Below are 26,550 nucleotides of genomic sequence, written 5' to 3' on the forward strand. Positions count from 1 at the left end.
AAAGAAAGAAAGAAAGAAAGAAAGAGAAAGAGAGAGAGAGAGAGAGAGAGAGAGAGAGAAAGAAAGAAAGAAAGAAAGAAAAAAAGAAAAAGAAAGAAAGAAAGAAAGAAAGAAAGAAAGAGAAAGAAAGAAAGAAAGAAAGAAAGAAAGAAAGAAAGAAAGAAAGAAAGAAAGAAAGAAAGAAAGAAAGCCTGTGTGACATGTGGGAAACCAAAAAATGACCAAATATTTGAATCATTTAAAATGACCTCACCAGAAATAAAAGATATGGGAAAAAGCAGAGAAAAATCTATTTAACAACATAATAGAAAATTTTCCAAGTCTTGCAAGAGATATAGGCTTCCATATAAAGGAATCTGAAATAATCTCAAAGAGATTAAGTCCAAAAAGTTCTTCTTCAAGGCACATTATAGTCAAACGCTCAAAAGTCAAAGACAACACGCAAAAGGGTGAAAAAACCCTTATAAAACCATCAGATCTTGTTAGAACTCGCTCATCATCATGAGAAGAGCGTGGGGAAAACTGCCGCCATGATCCAGTCACCTCCCACCAGATCCCTCCCTCAACACGTGGGGATTGACATGGGAATTACTATTTGAGATGAGATTTGGGTGGGGACTCACAGCCATATCAAGCAATAAATGTCTGTATCAAAATAGTAGGAGGATTTAAAATCAACAACGTAAGGTTGCACCTAGTGGAACTAGAAAAACAAGAACAAAATATGCCCAAAATTAGTAAAAGAAAAAAGAACAGAGCAGACCTAAGCAAAATAGATACTATAAAAATACTCACCCAAAAAATGAAATAAAAGTTGACTCTGTGAAAAGGTAAATAAATAAATACCAGCTATATAACAAGAAAAAATAGAGAAAACTTAAATAGATAAAATTAGAAATGAGAAAGGAGACATTCCGTCTTATAACACAGAAATACAAAGGATGAAAAATACATGCTAAAAATTGTAAAACTTTGAGGTAACAGGTAAGTTTCTAGAGTGAGTCAACCAAGATTAACCCAGGAGAAAATAAAATTCTGAACAGATCAATAACCAGTAATGAGATTGAATCAGTAATAATAGTTCTTCCAAAAAGAAAAGCCCAGGATCAGATGGCTTTACTTCTGAATTCTACAAACTTACAAAGGAAAACTAATACCAATTCATCTCAAACTATTCCAAATAATTGAAGAGAAGAAAATTTTTTTCTAACTAATTCTCCAAGACCAGACAAAAACACAACAACAACAACAAAACACTGTGGACCTATATCCCTGATGAACAGAGATGCAAAAATTCCCAATCAAATAGTAGCAAACCAAATACAATATATCAAAATGATAATACACCATGAATAAGTGTGATTTATCCCAGGGATGCAAGAAAAGGTTCAACATATGAAAATTAATAAATATGATACATACCATCTGCTGAATGAGGAACAAAAACTAAATGATATCTCACTTACTGCAAAAAAAGCATTTGATACAAAATAACTTTTATTTGTTCATTTATTTATTTTTGAGACAGACTCTTGCTCTGTCTCCTAGGCTGGAGTGCAGTGGCGCCATCACGGCTCACTGCAACCTCTGCCTCCCAGGTTCAAGCAATTCTTCTTTCAGCTTCCCAAGTAGCTGGGATTACAGGTGCTCACCACCAAACATGGCTAAGTTTTGTATATATTTTCAGCAGAGACCGGGTTTCACCATGTTGGCCAGGCTGGTCTCGAACTCCTGATCTCAAGTGATCAGCCCCCCTCGGCCTCCCAAATGTTGGGATTATAGGCGCGAGCCACTGCACCCGGTCAAAATAACATTTTTTCATTATAGAAACTCTCAACAAATTAGGCACAGAAGGAACATACTTCAACATGATAAAGGCTATACATGACAAACCTACAGCTAATAGCATACTGAATAGGGAAATGCTCAAAGCCTTTCTTCTAAAACTGGAACATCTGACAATATAGCCCACTTTCATCGCTGTTATTTAACATAATGGCAGTCCTAGCCAGAGCAATCAGGCAGGAGAAAGAAAGTATACCCAAATTTGAAATGTGGAAGTCAAATTGTTTCTCTTTGTAGATGGCATGATCTTATATATAGGAAAACCTAAAGGCTCTACTGAAAAACTCTCAGATCTGATGAAAAATTCAGTAACGTAGTAGGATACAAAATTAACATACAAAAATCAGCAGCACTTCTATACAGCAATTAAGAACTAGCTGAAAGAGAAATCAGGAAAGCAATCCTAGTCTGGGCTACATAGTGAGACCCTATTTCTACAAAAAATTTTTAAAAATAGTGAGGTGTGGTGATGCATGCCTGTGATGCACCACTGAACCCAGCTACTTGGGAGACTGAAGTGGTAGGATTGCTTGAGCCCAGGAGGTTGAGGCTACAGTGAGTTGTAATTGCACCACTGAACTCTAGCCTGAGTGATAGAGCAAGATCCTGTCTGAAAAGCAAAAACAAAAACAAAAAACAAAGAAAAAAGTACAATCCTAACTGCAAAGATGCAAATGAAATAAAATATCTAGAAATAAACTTAACCAAGAATGTGAAAGTTCTCTACAGGAAAAGCTACAAAACACGGACAAAAGAAACTGAAGAGGACAAAAACAAATGGAAAGATATTCCATGTTCATGGATGGGAAGAATTAATATTGTTATAATAATCATAGGGCCCCAAATAATCTGCAGAATCAATGCAATCCCTATCAAAACACCAATCCTATTCTTCAAAGGTATAATTCTTGAATCCCAAAATTTATATGAAACCAGAGAAGTCCTCAAATAGCCAAATAAATAATTAAAAAAGAACAAATCTGGAGGCATCATATTACCTGACTTTAAATTATACTATAAAGCTATAATAACTAAAATATCATGATACTGGCATGTAAACAGACATATACACTAATTGAACAGAATAGAAAATCCAGAAATAAATCCACATATTTACGGCCAAATGATTTTTGACAAAGATGCCAAGAACATACATTGGGGCAAAGTCCCCCTCTTCACTAAATTGTTTCAGTGAAACTGGATATTCATATGCAGAATAATAAGACTAGACATCTATCTCTCAATATATACAAATACAAACTCAAAATAAATTAAATATTTAATCAAAAGACCAGAGACTATATACCTACTGAAAGAAAAGAGAGAGAGGATACTTCAGGACATTAGTCTAGGCAATAATTTTATGGCTGTGACTTCAAAAGAACAAGCAACAAAAACAAAAATAGATAAATGGAACAATATTAGACTAAAAATTCTTCACAGCAAAGGAAACAGACAGAATGAAGATACAGCCTGGAGGACTGGAGAACATATTTGCAAACTATCTGTCAAAGTACTAAAATCCAGAACATATAAGGAACTCAAACTACTCAGTTGCAGAAAATCAAATGTTTCTGCTAAAAAGTGGGCAAGAAATCTGAATAAACATTTCTCAAAAGAAAAAATACAAATGTCTAAAAGGTATATAAAAATACTCAACATAACAAATCATCTTGGAAATGACTGTAAAACCCAATGAGATATCATCTTACTACAGTTAGAATGGCTATCAAAAAGACAGAAAATAATGAATGCTGGTGGAGACAAAGACAGAAAGAGACTTCAAGCATTGTTAGGGAGAGTGTAAATTAGTACAGCCATGACAGAAAACACCATGAAAGCTTCTCAAAAACTGAAAGCAGAACCATCATTCAATCCATCAATTTTGCTACTGGATATTTACCCAAAGGAAAGAAAATCAATATATCAGAGGTATACTTGTACCTCCATGTTTATTGCAGCACTTTTCACAATATCCAAGCTATAGAATAAACCTAAATGTCCACCAGTGAATAAATAAAGAAAATGTGGTATATATATATACAATGAAATACTACTCAGTTGTAAAGAAAGAAAAAAAATCCTGTCACTTGTAGCAATGGATAAATCTGGAGCTCATTATATTAAGTAAAATAAGACAGTTACAGAAAGAAACATATTGCATATTCTCACTTATATGAAGGAGTTAACAAAGTTGATCTTATAAAGGAGGAGATAGAATGATAGTTACCAGAGCCTGGGAAGCAGAAAGAGGAAGAGAGATTGGATAATGGGTACAAAAATACAGTTAAATAGAAGAAATAAGTTATAGTGTTTGATAGCACAATAGAGTGACTATAGTTAATCATAATTTACTATATTTCATAGGAGAAGATTTGAAATATTCCTAGGCAAAAGAAATAATAAACTCTTCAGGTGATGGATATCCCAAACACCATGATTTTATCATTATATATTGTGGGCATGTATCAAATATCACATGTACCTCATAAATATGAATAGTTTTATGTATCAATTTCAAATGTTAAAAAATTATAAGTACTGTCTATTTTTGATGCTGTTATAAACAGGAGTGTTTCCTTGAGTTCTCTTTTAGATAGATCATATTGGTTTAAAGAAATGCAACTGATTTTTGTATGTTGACTTTGGATTATGCTACTCTGCTGAGTTCATTTATTAGCTTTTTTTTTTTCTTTGAGATGGAGTTTTGCTCTTGTTACCTAAGCTGGAGTACAGTGGCTTGATCTCTGCTCACTGCAATCTCTGCCTCCTGGGTTCAAGCGATTCTCCTGCTTCAGCCTCCTGAGTAGATGGGATCACAGATGCCTGCCACCACACTGAGCTAATTTTTTGTATTTTTAGTAGAGACGGGGTTTCACCATGTTGGCCAGACTGGGCTTGAACTCTTGACCTCAGGTGATCTGCCCAATAGCTCTATTTTTTTATGCGGACTTAGTAGTTTCTACATATAAGTTCACGTTATCTGCAACAAGGATAATTTTGCTTCTTTTCTGATTTGGATGGCATTGATTTTTTTAAATTGTTTGATTGCTTTTGCTAGTACTTCCAGTACTATGTTAGGTAGAAGTGATGAAGAGTAGGCATTTTTGCTTTTTACTGGATCTAAGAGGAAAAGCTGTAGCTTTTCCCCATTTATTAAGATGTTATCTGTGAGCTTTCCATAATCGGCCTTTATTTTTTTAGGAGATGTCCTTGTATGCCCATTTTGTTGAGAATTTTTAATCAGAAAATGTTGCTGAAATTTATCGATGTTTCTCTGAATCTGAGAACACAATGTATTTTTGGCTAATGTCATAAATCTCATTTATTTATTTGCATATTTTAAAACCAACCCTGCATTCCAGTAATAAATCCCACTTGACTAGGTTACATAATTCTTTTAAATGTTATTGAATTCGGTTTGCTTGTATTTTATTAATAACAATAGTAATTGCCAGGCTAGGTGGCTCATACCTGTAATCCCAGCACTTTGGGAGGCCAAGGCACCCAGATCATGAGGTCAGAAGTTCAAGACCAGCCTGACCAAAATAGTGAAACACATAATCGTCCTTTACTGTATTTAGGAAACTTCCTTCTATGCCCATTTCATTGAGAAATTTTAATCAGAAAATGTTGTTGAAATTTGTCATAGTTTTTTGAATCTGAGATCATAATGTATTTTTCTCTTTCTGTTATTGTCTTGTATCTCATTTATTTATTTCCATATTTTAAACCAACCCTCTATTCCAGAAATAAATCCCACTGGATTAGGTTGTATAATTCTTTTAAATGTTGTTGAATTTGATTTGTTCATATTTTATTAATAATAATAGCAATTGCCAGGAGCAGAGGTTCATGCCTGTCATCCCAGCACTTTGGGAGATCGAGGTAGGCGGATCACAAGGTCAGGAGTTTGAGACCAGCCTGAACAATACAGTGAAACCCTGGCTCTACTAAAAATACAAAAGTTAGCAGGGCATGGTGGCATGCACCTTATTCCCAGCTACTTGGGAGGCTGAGGCAGGAGAATTGCTTGAACCCGGTAGGCGGAGGTTGTGGTGAGCCAAGATCGCACCACTTCACTCCAGCCTGGGCAAGAGAGAGAGACTGCATCCAAAAAATAAATCAATCAATAAATAGCAATTTATTTAACAATAGCAAGAATGATTTAGTAGCTGCTAGAATTTTTGCATCAAATTTAATCAAAGTTATTAGCTTACAGTTTTACTTTAATATAAATTTAATAACCTGATTCCTCAATTTCCTGCCTGGGGTGATAAACTATTAATCTTTCTTCATCTGTCATTTTAAGAAAACAGGCATTTTAGAGATAACCTGTCTCGGTAATATGTAGTATTTGTCTGAGAAGCAAAAATATATAAAAATAGTTAGCCTTGTTTCTGTTTATTCATGTGGTTTCTGAGGTAAGTGACCGGGGCCCAAGTCGATGCTAATGTGGAGAGTCAGTGTGATGTAGGATACCTACTGTGTTCCAGGTGTTCTGTTTTGGAAGAATCATAAGCTAGGGGAAATTTTGACATACTTAGTAACTATTTTACACTATAGTTTGAGCTGAAGGTGGGAAGAATAAGTCACGCTTTGTTTGAACAATTAATGCAAAATAAATAGACATGTGTTTTAACAGTTCGGAGGTCAAAACTATTTAGTTATAACAGGCTACACGGCTGGATCAAATGTTCCTCCACAATTTAAGGGCTAGGCCCTGTTTTTGAATTCTGATCAGAGCCCGACTGAATCCCTCTGTGGTCCTTTGAAGGAACTAGCCCATGGTAACATGAACATGAAATTGAACATCAGTGAGGGAAACATTTCCATCCTGACTCCAATATTAGTTCCTGAATAATCTTAGACAAGAAAGAGAAAACAACTTTCTGTATTTTTACCATAGATTTACTTCAGGATTCAGGAAAATACACTTCCCCTATGCTTTACCAATTTCACGAAAGCAGTATAGCAAATTACAACAGAATATAGGTATGTAGTCACGTGGGCTGAGAAGCAAACAAGAATAACACTTACGTCCTCTGTGTAAACTGAAATTTCAGTTTTTACTTAATGAAAGGATCGGAGTTGATTAATGGAGTTAATTTATCCAAAATGTTGAACAATTTCTTTTACACTAAGAGATGCTGAAATATTAGCTTTGAAAATGGCATCAAGATGAGAAAAAATCTCCAAGTGAGTTTTCAGAAAAAAATTCTCCAAGTGAATTATCAGAAATTTCAAAGTAGACATTAGTGGCTTCAAAATAAAAATATATATATGTATTTGACCATCCTTAATAAGATACCACCAGCCAGGCATTGTGGCTCCTGCCTGTAATCACAGCACTTTGGGAGGCCGAGATGGGTGGATCACTTGAGGTCAGGAGTTTAAGACCAGCGTGACCTACATGGTAAAACACCATCTCTACTAAAAATACAAAACTTAACTGGATGTGGTGGCATGCACCTGTAATCCCAGCTACTCAGGAAGCTGAAGCAGGAGAATTGCTTCAACCTGGGAAGCAGAGGTTACAGTGAGCGGAGATTGCACCACTGCACTCCAGCCTGGGCAACAGAGCAAGACTACATCTCAAAAATAAAGAAAAAGATACCAACCTTACAGATTTTGTCAATGGGGCTTCAAAGAAAATCACCAGAAAGAATCATTACAGTCCTCCTGAAATTTGGAGCATGTGTGTGTGTGTGTGTATTTTTTTTTCCTGAAATATAGAAAGATGCACTTTGCAGTAGTGTTTTGAGACATAGCTGACATCTAATAAAGAGACAGTCTAAAGTCACCTGTGATTGTAGAGTATATAAACGGTTTATAACAGGCAATAGGCCACACATTTGTGAGAGGTAGTTCAGCAGTTTATGTAAACTGTTATATTTTAATCTTATGTTACGCCTGGAAAAGAGAGGTATAAAAACAAACTGCAACCAGTGAGGACAAATTTAACCTTCATTTGTCTCCTGACTTCTAATTTCTTTGGTATAGGTGACCTACTGGATCTCTTCACTACAGAGCTGAACATCTTGCTGAAGGTTTGAAGTTGTTGAAGAAAGAGATGTCACGGACTATAAAGGAACTTCAATCCCAGCTGCTGGCCCATCAGCAAAGTAAGCTGGTAGATCAGGGACAATATGTGCAAGCTCCAACAATGTCTGGCTTACTAAAACATTCAGAGCATAATCATGGATGCTATTTGTACTTTGTTTCCAAATTTCAAGAAAAATTCCCCTGTGACCATCTCTAACCCAAAACCACATGGAATAGGATATTCTTGGAAATTTAATTTGAGATTAAACTAAATTGATGCAGTACGGTACAAAGCCACCACGGAGCTGCTCTAGGGAGTAGTTCAACTCTCTTTTGATGGTTGGTCAAAGTGCGCACATCTTGGAGTATTATCTCTCTTCTCAGTTGCTTTGTTTCTTAGTAAAAAATTTCTACGACGAGGAGGACTTACAGAGCTAGAAGGAAACCCACCACACTCCATTCCCTAAAAGCAGATACATCTCTTTGAACAATGTCCTATTTGGGAAACAAGGGGAGTCATTTTTAAAATGCAAACTGATGTTTTATTTATGAAATTGGACACATCAAATTACAAAATTGATGCTGTGTGGTTGCGCTTTAATGTCACCACAAGACTTTATGATTACCTGAGAGTAATAAGAAAATTCATGATAATGTATGCATTTTTCATTAGGAAGCAGGGAAGTAATATTTCCTCTTGAAAAAATTTTGAGGAGTCAGTATAAAGATAAAAATAAAGATTCTTCTTTATTACATTTCAGTAAACTTGCACACTTAATGAAAAAAATTATATGAAAATGTATTAATATATTGTCTAACTTAACCATTTGCTTCTTACCCATTTTTTTTTTTTTTATCAATAACCATTCAGGGCTTCTGACCCACTTTAGAGTGATAATTCTAAATTCAGAATAAAGACCAATTGTTTCTTTTGTTTTGACTGTGGATGTTGAGTCTGTCTTTACTTACAAGTGCACCAAACAGGTATAATCTAATAAGCGATTTTTAAAATCCACATATTAGATTATAAGAAGAAGGGTTTTTAAAATATGCATATTAGATTATCTGTGGTTGGCATAGGGCTATTTAAAATCCCACCTTCCATTTTGAGCCATTTTAGCTGAGGTTATTTCTGTATTTTCAAGCAGATAGTTGTAGAGAACAACAGCAATACTTGCATAAAAATTACAACAAATCTTACATAAATAATTATAGAGCCTACTTTTGTAGTATCAGGCTTATCAAAAATTTAGTAAAACATCTAACTTGATCTAAAGCCTCATGACATTTCAAACACATAATTTTTTTAGCATACATTGAAAAACATATCTCCTATAAAGTCCTGAGGTTAGAATAGTTATTTTGGAAATGATCACTGATCCTAGGATAAAATTACTTGATAATTGAACCTGGAGAATTACATTGTAGAGGTTCAGTTAATTACTCGGAGATTTATATTTCCCAAATCCAGGCAGCAAGTTCAACTGCCCTGATTTTTGTAATCCTCTGGCCCCCTTTTCACTGGGACCTAACGTAGTCTTTCCTCACAGCAAATAATGAAATCTACATTGAATAAATGTCCATAGGTATTAAAAGAAAACAATGAATGTGCAGTCTGATTCTCAACATGATCTTCTTTATACAGTGTTTAGAAATAGTAATTTATCCAATGCTTTAACAAGGTTTTCGTTACTCCACTAAATTTTGTAACCATTTCTTTATTGAGTAATATATCCAGGTTGTGGGGAAAACAATAAAACCCAAATAGCATATAGGTTTCCATTAATAGTAATATATTAATGTTGATTTCTTTGCTGTGTACCATGATCATGTAAGGCACTAACAACAGGAGAGGCTGGGTGAAAGGTATATGAGACATTTCTGTACTATCTTCCCAACTTTTCTCTATATCTAAAATTAAATGGTTTACTGAAAATTAACATCATGTATAATCACAACAAAAAATCACATTTTAGCATTTTTTATTTTGTAGGAGTTTCCTCACCTTTGTCTGCTTAAAATGAGCAGCTCATATAACTTATATCAATGTATTTGCTTACTCTAGAGTTCATTAATGATGTATGTTGAAGAATATGTAAGTGCATTATTTAGACAATCTGTAATATTGAAAGTTTATGTTGAATACAGAGCATGTACATGGAAAATTAGCTTAACCTTTTTCTTTCTTTTACTAAGTATAAAATTACCAAGACTCTGAAATATGGAGTGAAATCTTTGTGATGTTTATGGCTGAATGCTTGCTTGCTCAAGCAGATTAAAGTCAATATTCTGAGAGCTCTTTTGAGCAGAGGAAGGATTAACTCACTCACAGGCACATGCATCTGTTAAACAACTCAGCTTTCACAGAACTATACCAATCTTACCCTCACCAACTTCAATTCTATAATTTTCTCAAGGAAATCTAAGTGTCTTCAAGTTATAAGACAGTATATGAGCAACCAGCGCAAAAGATATCTGGGGATCAGTTTTTAAAGTAAATGCTGATTAATCAAATTCTAATAATTAAAAAGTAAACCCAGGACATATTTCATATATAATATATATATATGAAATGAATATATATATATGAAATGAATATATATATGAAATGAATATATATTATATATATGAAATGAATATATATATGAAACATTCTGGAGGTCATATAATAAACAGTGGAATAAGATTATCTTGAACTACATTGAAAAATAAATAGCTGTGGCTGTTGCTGCATGTTCAGTGGTGGAGGAAAAATCCTTTCAGGAAGGAATGACTAAGTGACATATAATTATTTCCCATTTGCAGATACACTAAGTGTGCTGCTGATCAATGTCAGATCAGCAGAGAAACACTTATGCAGACTGAATGAACTGTACATCAGCTGTTGTACAGAAACATTACATGCCTCCAAGACATGGTTTTCCTCTGAAAGGTATTTGGTGTGATGCTCTTAGCAATGAAAGTAACTACTGCATATTTCAGAAGATTGTTGTCAATGATACTTTAAGTATTATCACTTAATGTATTGTTTATGAGTACTTTTATTTTTGTAATGTTTTTGTATTTGTCCACTTCTTATTATAATTGTCTAGCTAAGAAAGTTTGCTTTTTTTCCACACAAGCAGCACAGCATAAAGCTAAATTTCAGCCCATCCAATAAAGTTACAGATTTCAATATCCTTCCAATGTCTAGTTTATATCTCAACTTTGCCTTTTCAACTTATTTCTTCTTAGTTTTAAGTTTTGTTTTCTTGTTTTATATATATTTGCCTGCTTAGGAATAACCTTAGGCTCTGTCTGAATGTTTTTTTAAGAGAATTGCTGGTTTTTAATTAAGCTTTAATAATGTTAACTCAAGAGAGTCACTCTTTCCCCTGCTTCTGAAAGAATGTTTTTCTACATAGTTGTTACATGGCATCTGTTATCTAAATAAACTGAGAATCAATAATAGCTAATGAAATGTTAAATATGGAAATAGAGTTATTCTATATACAAAAATCGCAAAAGTTGTCAATAACCTTTTCCATGTAATAATATGCTTTACTTCTTGAGAAGTTATAGTATTAAGACTTTCTAAACAGATAGAGTTCATTAAATTTAAATATTGTCTCTTAAATCAATGACGAATTTTTAGAGTGGAGAAATAAAAACAGAAATATCTCCTGTTTGATAATCATTTGTCCTAGTGAAACCATGGGGTTAATAAAGTCAGGTCTACATGCCCTGCTTACTTTCTGTCACCTGCTTTTGTTGTTGTTTTTCTCTGTAGCTGAGGGTTGCGGTAACTGAAGGCCTTACCACTAAATACTAAAACTTAACCTTTACTGGTGACTTTATGAGTAACATTCATAGGTGACCATGGTGATGGCTGCTTCCATTGTTTTTCAGAAACTTGGCCAGTTCTTGTCTAGTTCAAACTGGTTGAGATCACTGACCCTTCAACTGGGTCTGCATGAATGCCTGAGAGGTGGCCTTTTGATATCAAAGAGTCAAAAACTCCACCTTCGAGATCATGCTAATGTTGCCATTTTCTGTACATATGTCCTATGAACATAGGCGCTGTGCTCTTCCACCTCCTCTCTTGGTGACTTACTGCATAAATCTTTTCTCTTTTGCAGAATCCATGTCATAGTGATTGATTTACTGCATATGAGCAGAATGAACCTGGACCTGGCTGATACCGCTAAGGTCAGCATAAACCTGGTCAGCTAGGACTAGAGTTAGAAGTCCTCTTAAAGAGAGAGCTCATGGCTCTGATAGAATTAACCTTCTAATGAACTAATAATAAATGGTTGGCTTTAGAGCCCAATTATTTTGTTGTGAATTGTTTACTTGCTTTGTTGTTTTTGTGTTTGTTATATTGTGTTTCTGGAGTTGGTATTGAGAAACATGGCTAGATATTTTCAAAAAATCCCTGTAATGATCTAAAACTCCTATTATAAGAGCAAATAAGACATTTTACCAAAGAGCTTTATGGTCAAACATACTACTTTTTGATGTCAGAAATGATCATTAATTTCACACTGGTCACAGCTGATGTTGTGTCTTGAGCAGAGACGGGGGAGATTTTCAGATATTAATTTTGTTAATCCTCTGATGTTTCATCCCTGGGAGGTTTTGGTTATTTAAATTGGTCACATAAATCTTTTTATTACATATTCACTTTTAAGAAACACGCAAATTGAACTTATTGCCTTAACCTAGCACATTCCAAGATATTAAAATAAGTAATTAACACTAAAACTGCTTAGTATGTATTTACATCTTTAATGTTATTATAACTGACAATAATAAAACAATATCAGTATTAGACATAAACACTACAAATTCTAAGGTACATCTGGAAAGGTGATATCTTTCTAGATTATTTTATTCATGACTTGATAATCCACTTAAAATTCATTCTATGTAAAAGAGAGGATGCTGAAGAAAACACATTTCACTAGAATTTAGAAATTATAACTAATATGGATTGGATTGGTTAGAAAAGTAAACAGGGATTGAGATTTCTTGTATGGTTTTAGTAAGATATCTGATATTTGGAAAAAGGGAAAAAGAAGCCTCATTTTCATCACAAGAAAAAGGCTTAGAAAAAAATATGCGCACTATAGGAGGTATTGAGTAAAATGCTTGATTAGGATAGAAGTTTCCAGTTAGGCCAGCTGATGAACCATAAAACTATACAAAGAGATGTGGCACAGAAAGTTCAAGAAGTTCACTACCTAGATTCTGACCCCAGGCTCCTCTCAGACGTTCAGAATATATATCAACATAGAAGGAGCCTGAATATTAACTTCACAGTGATTCCTTCAGGCCAGTTGACACAGAGCAAGAGTAGCATTATGCATTCTCTCCTGGGAAGCAGAGTATTTAACTACTATTCATGCTACAGTCAGTGTTAAATGTCAGGGCTGGAGGGAGTACAGATATACAAAAGCTTGGTTGAAGAGAAATTATTTTTGTGTGTAATTTAATTTGCTGTATTTTATGTGCTTATATTTCTTCTGCAGATCACTTTCAGAATTAGGTAATAATGGTTATGAGTGAGAATTTGGAGTGATTGTCAAAATAAAAACTTGGCAGTTATATCTACCAATGTTTTCTAATTTCTTCTTACCAAATACTATTAGACTAAGTATACACAGTATGGTATTTTGTCTAATAAAATTTATTTTTCTATCTTTTCATTCTATATGTCTCTTATCAAATCCTGTGAGACATGACTGGCTCCAACAGGTAGTAGTTCTTTAATCCTGCAATATGCAATATTAACCAGCTTCTGTTTTCAAATTTGAAGTCAATAAGTAAAGTTGCAAAACAAGAAATATACCATTCAGTAGTTTTTAATAATAGAAATATACAAGATAAGATGCAGAGATTTAAAACACAATGATTGTGAAATGTATTTTGCTATTTTCGCTGAAATAATGAGTTTTTACAATTCTGGGTTGTGAAGATCCCTGAAATAATATTTTACAACAATGAAGACTATTTTATTGACACATACACACTGTACTTTTCTTTTATAGCCTTAAAATAACTGATATTAGATCAAAATTGTGTGTTCATTTGTCTCAGGATATATCTCATCTAATAAATTAAGAGAGCAAGTACTAAGTATGGTTCTCTCATTGTTCTATCTTGAAAACAAATACAAAACTCACCTTAGGGACATTAAATGCCTGCTGAATGCAAGAATGAATGAGTAAATGAATGATCTGCTGTCACATAGCTAAAAGTCTGGTGTAGAAAGCAGACAAATGACAAGGTAGGCACACATTTGATGTTATACACACATATCTTAGATAGTAGAGACTTCTATAGGAGTATAAGGAGGAACAATTAAGGCAAGCTACCAAATTAAAGGAGACTATTATGAGTAATAGAGCTGCCAGAGGAGTGTGTTTGTGATGACAGATGCTTTCCTGGTTAAGGAGTATCTTCGTAAAAGCCCTCGAATGAGAGCATAAAAAGCATTTTCTAGCACCTGAACATTGACAGAGAGTCAGAAAATTTAACAGTATTTAGGCTATCAAGGGACAATTTTATACAGTCTTCCCTTAACCAGGTGGTTGAACTTATGTTGATGTTGCTTGGGAGTAATTAGGAGGTTATAGGAAAACCAGGAGAGCATGATGTCCCATTGAAAGATGGGGTGTTATAAATATCAAAAAAAGTACATTAAAATAAGAAGTACCAACAATCATTCTCTGTGTGTGTGTGTGTGTGTGTATTCACACACTTTTAATGGCTTTTAATGGTAAATACACCCCATTTACATGGCAGCACGTTGAGAATAAGTAAATGGGAAGTAATAAAGAAAGCAGATATGCAAACATTTTAAAAAATTGGAGTGGGATGAACATGAGAGAATAGGCAGTAGCTGGAGGAAAACATGAGATCAAAGGAGAGCTATTTTGATTTCCATTAATTGGTTTTACAAAAGAGAAGTGAACTGTGCATGTTTAAAACATTATTAGAAAGAGTCCATAGAGATGGCAGAGGCTGAACTTAAAGAGAGGGCAATTGAGGGGAACATTAAAGGAGGAGTTTTTCATACAAGCAAGTAGAAAAAATATCTAATTAATAATTACTTGGATTTCACTGAAGAGCCACCTATTTTATTGTGAAAATAGTACATTTGAAAAGAACATTAACACAGACAGGTATGCTGGTAAGCAGGTAGGTTAGTAGTACCATAATGTGTACGCGTGTGTGTGTTATACTTTTACATGATTTCTATTTTTGTTTAAAGGTAGAATGGAGAGTTGACTGTTGAAAGCAGAATATTAGGTAGAAGAGGTTTACAGCAAAAGGAGATGTCTAATAACCTGTGTGGAGGATGTGACACTTAAATTAACAAAGAAGGGTAAAGATGTGCTAGTTGGCTTTTAGAGTTTTACTGGTGCTAGATATCATGAGTTTATAACAGAATCAATCAGAGTAACTGAGTAATTTGTTTTAACAATTTTTTGCCTCTTAGATATAGATAAAGAAAAAGAGGTAGCTATATTTTTGGAATTGCACCAAAAAAGTGGAAAAGTAGGTGGGGTAAGTTCGTTGCAATAAAGAGACTGGCTGGAATGTCACTGGGAAAAAATTGAATAGACGGAAACATAATTACTGGAAGTGAGACTTGTGAAGGGACTGATCATTTCCCAGAAATAGAAATTGGATATGATAGATGAAATGGGCCAAAATGAGAGGAGGCACAAAGGTTTGAGGTTTCTGTGACATATTTATATTCATATGTATCCAATTACATCCATATTTATATCTATTGAATTCAATGGTTATCGGAATAAATGTTTTGAGTCATCATAAAATGGTCAAATGGAAATGTGTGAATTTCATTAAAACGACATGGAGTACGGCATTAGATGGATTGCCCACGTGGTGGCTGAAGTGACCCAGAATTTGAGAACTGGACCAAGAAAGTGCACTGTGAGTTTTCTCTTATATAACCTTGGGGATGGATATTAACGAAGAGGATGCTGAATAGCTTGGATGCGCCAGGCTTTCATATGCTGTTGTTGCTGACTACACATAACAATATTATGCGATTATTATTATTGTCTGCATTTTATAGATAAGGAAACAGATGATTAGTCAAGTTTCCACCATAACTGAGGAGATAGAACTTGAACCATGACGATTTGACCCTTAAATGAATACCCTTTTTTATTGTTTTCACGTTACCTTTCAAAAAAATTAGAGGAGATAAAAGGTAAAATGGACACTATCCTTGCTTTCATGGAGTTCACAATTCAGTTTGGGCAGACTGAATATATATATATATTCTAGTATATATAAATATATATACTATATATAGTATATGTATATAATAGACTATGATTTTTATTCTAATAAATATTGCATAAAGACTTAAAATGTCTATGTATGTTTCAAAGTTTATTGAAGAGATGTTACAGTGTCATAGAAATACCTTAAAATTTAGACTCAGAGGACGGACAAAGCAACCAAGTAGCTCTGTGACTTTGGCCAGGTTAATTATCTACTCACGTAAAAAGAAATGATAACTTCCGACTTGAAGAATTGTAAGGATTGTAAAATAATGGAAAATGAAGCTTTTCTTTTACTGTCTTAGAGCGAATAGGTATCAAGCAAATGATCACAGTAGTGGTCTTTTTTTTCCGTTTTTTTTTTTTTTTTTTTTTTTGAGACAGAGTCTCGCTCTGTCGCCCAGGCTGGAGTGCAGTGGCCGGATCTCAGCTCACTGCAAGCTCCGCCTTCCGGGTTTAGGCCATTCTCCTGCCTCAGCCTCCCCAGTAGCTGGGACTGCAGGCGCCCGCCACCATGCCTGGTTAATTTTTTGTTTGTTTGTATGTTTGTATTTTTAGTAGAGACGGGGTTTCATCGTGTTAGCCAGGATTGTCTGGATCTCCCGACCTGGTAATCCGCCCGTCTCGGCCTCCCAAAGTGCTGGGATTACAGGCTTGAGCCACTGAGCCCAGCCTGAATTACATTCTTAAAAGAAATAGATTTATTTTTGTATCAGCACATGTACTAATTGACAATAGTGGGAACATAATATAAAATATACAATTTTGAAATGTTTTATTATTTCAGAATTTTTTTTTTAGCTTTTAAATTCAGCAGTACATGTGCAGATTTGTTACACAGGTAAACGTGTGTCATAGGCTTTGCTGTACAGATTATTTTATTATGCAAATATTAAGCCTAGTACTCATTTGTTATTTTTTCCTGATCCTTTCCCTCTTGCCACTCTCTACCCTCCAATAGGCCCAGTTTCCTCTATGTGTCCTTGTGTTCTCATTATTTAGCTCTCACTTATAAGTGAGAACATGTGGTATTTGGTTTTCTGTTCTTGCATTAGTTTGTGAAGAATAATGGCCTCCAACTCCATACATGTCCCTGCAAAGGACATGATCGTGTTCTTTTTATGACTGCATAGTATTCCATGCACATTTTCTTTATGCAGCCTATTATTGTTGAGAGGCATTTAGGTTGACTCCATGTCTTGACTAGTGTGAATAGTGCGGCAATAAACATACCTATGCATGCGTCTTTATAGTAGAATGATTCTGTTCCTTTGGGTGTATACCTAGTAATGGAACTGCTCTGTCGAATAGTATTTCTGTCTTTGGGTCTTTGAGGAATTGCCATACTTTATTCCACAATGTTTGAACTAATTTACACTCCTGCCAACAGTATATAAGTGTTTCTTTTTCTGTGCAACCTCGCCAGAATTTGTTAAAATATTTTTTGACTCTTCAGCAATGCCCATTCATAATGTGTTTAATTGCCACATTCCTCCTTTTACTATACTAATCTTATGTAAAATCATTATTATTTATTTTAATGTCTTTATTGTTTGATTATAAGTCTAGTATTATGGCCAAGTGAGGTGGCACATGCCTGTAATCCCAGCACTTTGGGAGGCTGAGGCGGGAAGATTGCCTGAGCTCCGGAGTTTGAGACCACCCTGGGCAACATGGTGAAACCTCGTCTCTACTAAAATAGAAAAAAAATTAGCCGGGTCTGGTGGCATGTTCCTATAGTCCCAGCTACTCAGGAGACTGAGGCAGGGGAATTGCTTGAACCCAGAAGGCAGAGGTTGCAGTGAGCCAAGATTGCGCCATTGCACTCCAGCTTGGGAAGCAGAGGGAGATTCTGTCTCAAAAAAAAAAAAAAAAAAAAAGAAAAGTCTAATATTATGTAAATATCAACTGAATTAGACTGCTTAATCTAAATAAGACTGCTTAAATACAAAAAATCAAATCAATCTTTGAAAAGTCTAAGATAGTATTAAAACTTATAATGCCAGAGGTTAATGCTATAAGTTGGTTTAAATGACCATTAATTAATATTTGTGTCCTTTCTGTTAGATCCACCTATCAAGGATGTGAATTAATTTCACCCATGTGGAAACATACCTTTACACACATATAACATTCATCCATATAAATTTGGCAATGTGCATTCAAAATATTTTACATGAATAGGCTGGTGAGGAAAAGAAAGTAAAGTGGAAATGATAATTGCCACACTTAGTTGGTAAGTTGAGAATAATAACATTAACAGGTGAGTTAAAACTGTTTTGTATTAGTTTCAAATACTTTTTCAATATAATTAAAATAAGCTAGATTGTAGTACTAATTATGGCTTGGAGGTTTATTTGGTTTTGTTTTACATCTTGCATAAATGCTTTTAAACAGTATGAAATATGCCTGCTAAAAATATTATATTACAATACATATTTAATATGCCATTGCTGAAAAAATTAGAAAGGAAAAAGATGATTTTGTTAACACACCAACACAACCAAGATGAAGAATTATGCAGCATATTAGCCTCCATAATTTGATGGATAACTGTCAAAAATACTTTATTTTGATATTTTTATGCATTAATAATTTTTGCTTAGTTAACACAATTGTATGTCACAGGATAGGAAACAAGCATTTGATGTAAAATAATGGTGGTGTTGTCCATGAGGAGTTAACTACCTTATAAACTAAACTACAAAAGCAGAATTCAGAGCAAAAATAACAATAAGAAATGATTGTTTCACGTGCTCTTTATCTGTTAGCTATAAATTCAATTTAGAATTGTTTCTTAGTTGTTGATGCCTAAAGTAATATGCCCATTAGGAAGCATGCAAATCAATCAAAGTTTCTTCTGCCCTTGGGAAGATAATGACCCAAATATGAATATTCAAGAGACACCAGAAGTTATTATAGATGTCCTTAACTTGTTTTTCATTTTTAAATCTGAACAAAATATTTCTCATGCTTAAGGAAAAAAAATGGAAAATTTGAATGTAATTAATACATAACATTCTCAATTTTGGCATATTTTTACTTTGTAAACTCTTCATCAAACTAACTGCTAGACAGACGAGAACTATACTTGGCAAGAGAAATCATTTTCCACCTAAGAAGATATAGGTATCGCCTATATCTTGGTATTGCCATTTGATGCAAGATGGGTTTTTATTGTTGGAAGAATCTGAGTCACATTTGTAATGCATCTAATATATCTTTTATACACTTTTTTCATATTTAGAGAATGCATTTGGTAGTTTTCTTCAATAACAATATTTTCTTATCTTCGACAACTTAAACAAATATGAGATAGAGTATTTTCTTATTCATTTTGTGAAAACTTCCATATATTCCTAATGTATTACTTTACTCACAAGGACACAATGAAAACTTAATATCGAAATAAAACTTGTCCTTATTATCATTTACTGAATCATAAAACGCTATAAAATTATAATTAAAAACACTATGAACCATCCGGGCTCACATGGTGAAACCCCGTCTCTACTAAAAATACAAAAAATTAGCTGGGCGGGGTGGCGGTCGCCTGTAGTCCCAGCTACTCTGGAGGCTGAGGCAGCAGAATGGCCTGAACCCGGGAGGCGGAGCTTGCAGTGAGCCGAGATCGGGCCACTGCACTCCAGCCTGGGCGACAGAGCAAGACTCCGTCTCAAAACAAACAAACAAACAAACAAACAAAAACTATGAAATCAAAAGTTGTATTGATTTAGATAAAAGATCATATTTGAAAATCTCATCTACAAATATTTTAATAATGTGATATTCTCTCCCCTTCTGTGTAGTGTTTGAGTCTTTCACAAATCACAGTAAATTTTGATTAAATAGAAAGGATCTCACTCTTTTTTAACATTTTTAAATGTTGGGAATCATCTGAAGAAACTTAATTTTATCTTGTAATAGGAATAAGTCATGATAGCTAGGTCTAAAATGAAAGGCAAAATTTAGTTTATATTAATAAATAAAAATTCAGTCATGTCTAGATTAAATATTCTTTTTCTTGATTTTCTACAGCAATATTTCCCCCTGAAGTTATGTAAAAAGCATTTGTGGATTTAACAGGGTTAAGGTGAGAGGGTAGGGAAATGACAGCTAGAAAAAAGAACATGTATCTCATTTTCATGAAGTTAAAATATCAAAATGACTTTTTCACTTTTATTTGATTTCAAATAATGTCCTAAATTGTGGAACTGTTGTCAAGGACTTTGAAACACATGCATTGCATGCCACAGACAACGGTGTGTGAAGTCTCCTCGTATCAGACAAGATGAAAGGCCTATGGTTTCTCAGTTCTCCATTATTCCGTTGCATGTTAATGGCAACATGAGATTTAAATATGCAGCTTATTTTAAGGATCTTGGATTTGTAAACTATGGTGGTAAACATAGAGGGTAGCAAAGGGTGGTGCTCAATGGGTAGGCCACAAGTAATTATGAGCTGAGTATTTTGGCAGGTTATTTAACCATCTCATACTGTACTTCATCTGTAAAATGGATGTCATCTTACTTGAACATTATCAGAAGCATGATAGGGTGGTGAAATTCTGCACTATATATTATTTAGAGCATTCCCTGACAGATAATGAGCAATCACTGGCAGGCAGTCATTATTTTCTTATTTCACTAACTTGATGTGGAAAGGTAAGTCTCACATCAAATCAGAATTGCATGTAGCTTCAGAACTATCATTTTTTTTATTTTTTACATTTAAATTTTGCTTGCCAATGCTTGGGGGAATTATTTTTAAATTTTTTTTTGTGTGTGTATTTATTTCAGTAGGTTTTTGGTGTGCAGGTGGTGTTTAGTTACAAAGTCCCCGAAGTTCACTGTATCATTTTTATTCATTTGCCTCCTCATAGCTCAGCTCCAACTTATGAGTGAGAACATACAATGTTTGGTTTTCCATTCCTGAGTCACTTCACTTAGAATGATGGTCTCCAACTCCACCCAGGTTGCTGCAAATGCCATTATTTTGTTCCTTTTTTTGTCTGAGTACAATTTCATGGTGTATATACATATATACATATATATATGATACATGATATGCATATAGATACATTATATATGTATATAGTTATATTTTACATATATATGTGTGTGTGTGAATGTGTTTGTGTGTATATATATATATGACATTTTCTTTATCCACTCATTGATTGATGGGCATTTGGGCTGGTTCCATATTTTTGCAATTGCAAATTGTGCTGCTATAAACATGCATGTGCAAGTGTTTTTTCGTATAATGGTGTCTTTTCCTCTGGGTATCCAGGTAGATAACCAGAAGTGGGATTGCTGGGTAGATCTACTTTTAGTTCTTTAAGGAATTTCCACACTGTTTTCCATAGGGGTATACTAGTCTACATTCCCACCAACAGTGTAAAAGTGTTCCCTTCTTACCATACCAGTGCCAACATCTACCAACATCCATTACTTTTTATTTGTTTTTTTTCTTTTTGAGACAAAGTCTTGCTCTGTTGACCAGGCTGGAGTGCTGTGGCGTGATGTCGGCAAACAACCTCTGTCTCCTGGGTTCAAGCGATTCTCGTGCCTCAGCCTCCCAAGTAGCTGGGACTACAGGCATGTGCCACCACGCCTGGCTAATTTTCTTGTGTTTTTAGTAAAGACAGGGTTTCACCATGTTAGACAGGGTGGTCTCGATCTCCTGACCTCGTGATTTGCCCACCTCGACCATCCAAAGTGCTGGGATTACAGGCATGAGCCACTGTGCCTGGCCTATTTTTGATTTTTTGATGATGGTCATTCTTGCAGAAGTAAGGTGTTATCACATGGTGGTTTTAATTTGCATTTCCCTGATAGTAATATTGAGCATTTTTTCATATGTTTATCTGCCAAATTTTGGGATTGCCAGCCTCCAGGCTATAACCCTTTATATGAAATAAAGCTCTCTTCTGCAAATGTATGAACCTCGGGATTCTTCATCTAAAGACAGATAGCCTAGGCCACTGATTTATTTTTTTTTATTTCAAATAGAAAACAATGCAAATAATTTAGAAGTTAATAGCAAAGATAGAAAAAAGTTGATTGCAAAATACAGCATTATCAATCGTAATACAGGAAGATTTTCTAAAAGTTCTAAGACAGATAAAACAGAAAGTAAGATAAAGGTATAACTTTTTAAATATTCTTGTCTAAAATGTGTGTGTGCCTGTGTGTATAAATGTAACACAGTTTACTAACATTTTATATTAAAAACTAGATGTTCAATGAACTCAAAATCATTTCCTTATAATACTAATTCTCTTTTAACAAGAAAATTACAGGAAGCAAATTTCTGTACACTGAAACCAATCTTTTCCTACATGATTTGAAATTTTGTTGCCTATATATCATCTCATTCAATAACATTTTTAACTTTTTTTGTAAAATGTTGCATTCCACTTATTTTTGAATATGTATAAATATGCTGTTTAAAAGATGTGTGTGTGTGTGTGTGTGTGTGTGTGTATGTGTGTATGTTTGTATGCTTAAATATATAAGCATACAGGCCGGGCGCGGTGGCTCAAGCCTGTAATCCCAGCACTTTGGGAGGCCCAGAAGAGCGAATCACGAGGTCAGGAGATCGAGACCATCCTGGCTAACACGGTGAAACCCCGTCTCTACTAAAAAAATACAAAAAAACTAGCCGGACGACGTGGCGGACGCCTGTAGTCCCAGCTACTCGGGAGGCTGAGGCAGGAGAATGGCGTAAACCCGGGAGGCGGAGCTTGCAGGGAGCTGAGATCTGGCCACTGCACTCCAGCCCGGGTGACAGAGCGAGACTCCGTCTCAAAAAAAGAAAAAAAAAAAGAAAAATGATCAATACTACATACAGATGTTTTAAAAAATACTGAGATGTTTCCAGTTTCTGGGTAACATTAAATTTGTAATATTTAATTAAAGTTGTTATATACTGTAGTTAGTGTTAATGTTATTATTGACCAAATCACTCACCTTTGAAATTTTTCCTTTGGCTTCTCTGATGCTATTTTTTCCCTGACTCATCTTTGAATTTATAGTTTTCTTAGAACAACTTTTATGCTTTCACACTATATAGATGGTATATGTTTTGTTATAACCTTTTTAGATACACTCTTGACAATTCTCAAATCAGTTCCCCTACCTAGAGCACTGACTTTAATGGGAAGCCTCAACAGTCTCCCTGACAACACTGTGTCTATTAACTGGCTTTAACTAGGTTGGGAAACGGATTCCTCTGACACACTCCCTGTCAGATCACTCCATGTTTTCTGTGTCCCTATACCAAAGATGACAACTTGATGGGCAGCCCTACCCTAAAAGAAGTTCTTTCCTACTCTCTCAAGTCTAGGGTAGAGAAGCTCCTACTATTGTTGTCCCTGAGATACCCTATTACTTGCAGTTTTCATGCTACCTACGCATTTTCAAATGGCTTCTTTTCTAAACAATTCTCAATGACATTTTATTGTGCTATCTGTTTTTCACCAGAACTCTGACTCATAGGATAACTGGTATCAGAGTGGTACAGAATGGGAGGCCTCTGAAAGTTATATTAGAACAATCAACTAAGAGTGCCTTTTATGATCTGCTAGTTGCCTAATTCTATGCCTAGATTCACAGTTGCCTGGAGTAAAGGAGGTTGAGTGCTTGAATTACTGCTTTTTAATACAGAAATAAACTAAAAGACTTACATTGAGGAAATTTTTGAAACTGATCTATTGTGTTTCTTGCTACCTCCCCTGAAGGACCTGGTGGTTACATTTCTTACCCTTTGTCAGGTAACTCATTGGAGAGGTAGTCACCAGCTTTGCTGGAATAGCAAAGTTGTGGTGGAGGTAGATAAAGGTAAATGAAGCAATGATAATGTTGAGTTCTTTTCTTTTCTCTTTCTGTCTCCTTTTTGTTTTTTTTTTTTTTTTGACAGGGTCTCGCTTCATCACCCAGGCTGGAGTGCAGTAGCACAATTACTACATCTTGACTTACTGTGTTCAAGTGATCTTCCCCCTTCAGCCTCTCAGGTAACTGGGAAAGTTGAGTTATTAATCTCAATAGAAATATTGAGATTAGAATTGAAGACAGGTTTCTATGCTTAACCAGCAAAGACAGAGAAACTTAATTATCATAGCAAGTAGTAGAACCAAACCAAAGTTATTCTTATAGTTTTTTGATCAGCAGGGATCTGACTGATAGCTGCTTGGTGTTGCGGTCTCTGTGAACCAAACGGATAGACAGCCTAGTAAGATTCTGCTTTATATATGTAATCGGAAAACTTCTAAGCCCGGGGAGGCAAAAATCAAACAAGATATTATGAATTACATGCAACCTCACTTATTCAATCAACTGGACACATAGAGAAGCGTGCATTGTAAAACAGAGTTGGCAAAAATTTAATCCAGGATTGAAGACTATTAAACTGCATGAGCAAAGTCTCAGACCAGTGGCATGCTGACAATGTTCAACAAACAGCTTCACAGCTACAGGGAGTAAGAAGCCCTGATTAGGGGCATTGGTGGATTTGCATAATATAATACTCCTAACCTGGTCAATACTTGGAGACAGGCAGAGATGTACATAATTGGCTGGTGGAAGCCAGTGCAAGCTAGATCCAGCACACAACTGGATCAGACTCATGTGCTACACACTGACACTGGCTTTATTGCCAATTAACAGAAGCCTAGCTAACAGATTAATTAAGAAATGATGATAATCAAGTAGTCAGGGGATGGCAAACTATGCCTGTAAATTAAATCTGCTACCTTGTTTGCATAAATTAAGTTTTATTGAAATGCAGCCACATTTATTCATTTGTGTATTGTCTGTGACTGCTTTTGTACTTGGAACCACAGAGATGAGCAGTTGTCATAGAAATCACATAGACAGCAAAGTCTTAAACATTTATTTTCTGGCTCTTCACAGGAAAAGATTTGCTAATTCCAAAAATAAGTTAAAAACAAAACTTAATAACTCGGTAACAAAATAATTGGTACAACAAAGCCCCATCATGGGATCTACTTACATAACAAATCTGTGCATGGATCCCTGAACTTAAAATAAAAGTTAAAAACAACAACAACAACAAAAAACTGTTTCAAAAACTTATAATGCAACCCAAATTCTTTACCTTGCCACCATAGTCTTGATCAAAGAGTCTATAGGAAAATTTGTCATAGTGACAGAAATTGAACTTATGCATGGATTGGCCAAGATCCTGCTATTCCCAAATGTCCAACTGCCTCAAAATATTGGCCAACACCTAGCCTCTCACAGGACACCTTTTGTAGAAGGTTCAGATTGCAAATGAACTATGTAGAATCCTTTCCATGATGGACAGAGTAGCAATTTGCCTACAAAATAAATAAATAAATAAACACAGAGAGAGGTGGAGAAAAATGGCTGAATAAAAGAAAATGTTATTGGAGGTAAAGAGAGAGATAGACTCTAGCAAAATAGTAGCTGGAGACTTCAAACCCACACTTTCGACATTGGATAGATCATCCAGGCTGAAAATCAACAAAGAAACATCAAATTTAATCTGTACTATACACCTAATAGAACTAACAGGTATTTATAGAACATTTAATGCATGTTATTTTCCTCAGTACATAGACCATTCTCAAAAATAAACCATATGTTAGGCCACAAAATGTCTTAAAAATTCAAAAAATTGAAATTATATCAAGTATCTTTCCAGATCATAAACAAAAAACTAGAAACCAATAATAAGAGAAATTTTGAAACTATGCAAACATATGGAAATTAAACAATATGCTCCTGAATGACCCATGGGTCAGTGAAAAAACTTTTAAAAATTCTCTAAACAAAGAAAAATGGAAACACAACATACAAAAACCTGTAAGACACCTCAAAGCAATACTAAGGAAAGTTTATGAGAATAAACACCTATATCAAAAAAGGTAGAAAAACTTTCAATAAATAACCTAATGATGCATTTTAAAGGACTAGAAAAGCAAGAGCAAACAAAACTAAAATTTAGCAGAATAAAAAAATAAAGATGAGAGAGAAATAAATGTAATTGAAATGAAAAAATACTGAAGATAAAGAAAAGAAAAAGATTTTTTTTTTTTTTTTTTTTTTTGGGTGGAGTCTCGCTCTGTTGCCCGGACTGGAGTGCAGTGGCCAGATCTCAGCTCACTGCAAGCTCCGCCTCCTGGGTTTACGCCATTCTCCTGCCTCAGCCTCCCGAGTAGCTGGGACTACAGGCGCCCGCCACCTCGCCTGGCTAGTTTTTTTTGTATTTTTGGTAGAGACGGGGTTTCACCGTGTTAGCCAGGATGGTCTCGATCTCCTGACCTCGTGATCCGCCCGTCTCGGCCTCCCAAGAAAAAGATGTTTTTTAA

Source organism: Colobus angolensis, unplaced genomic scaffold (genome assembly GCF_000951035.1).
Source record: "Colobus angolensis palliatus isolate OR3802 unplaced genomic scaffold, Cang.pa_1.0 Scaffold127, whole genome shotgun sequence".
In the NCBI taxonomy this organism is placed as follows: Eukaryota; Metazoa; Chordata; class Mammalia; order Primates; family Cercopithecidae; genus Colobus; species Colobus angolensis.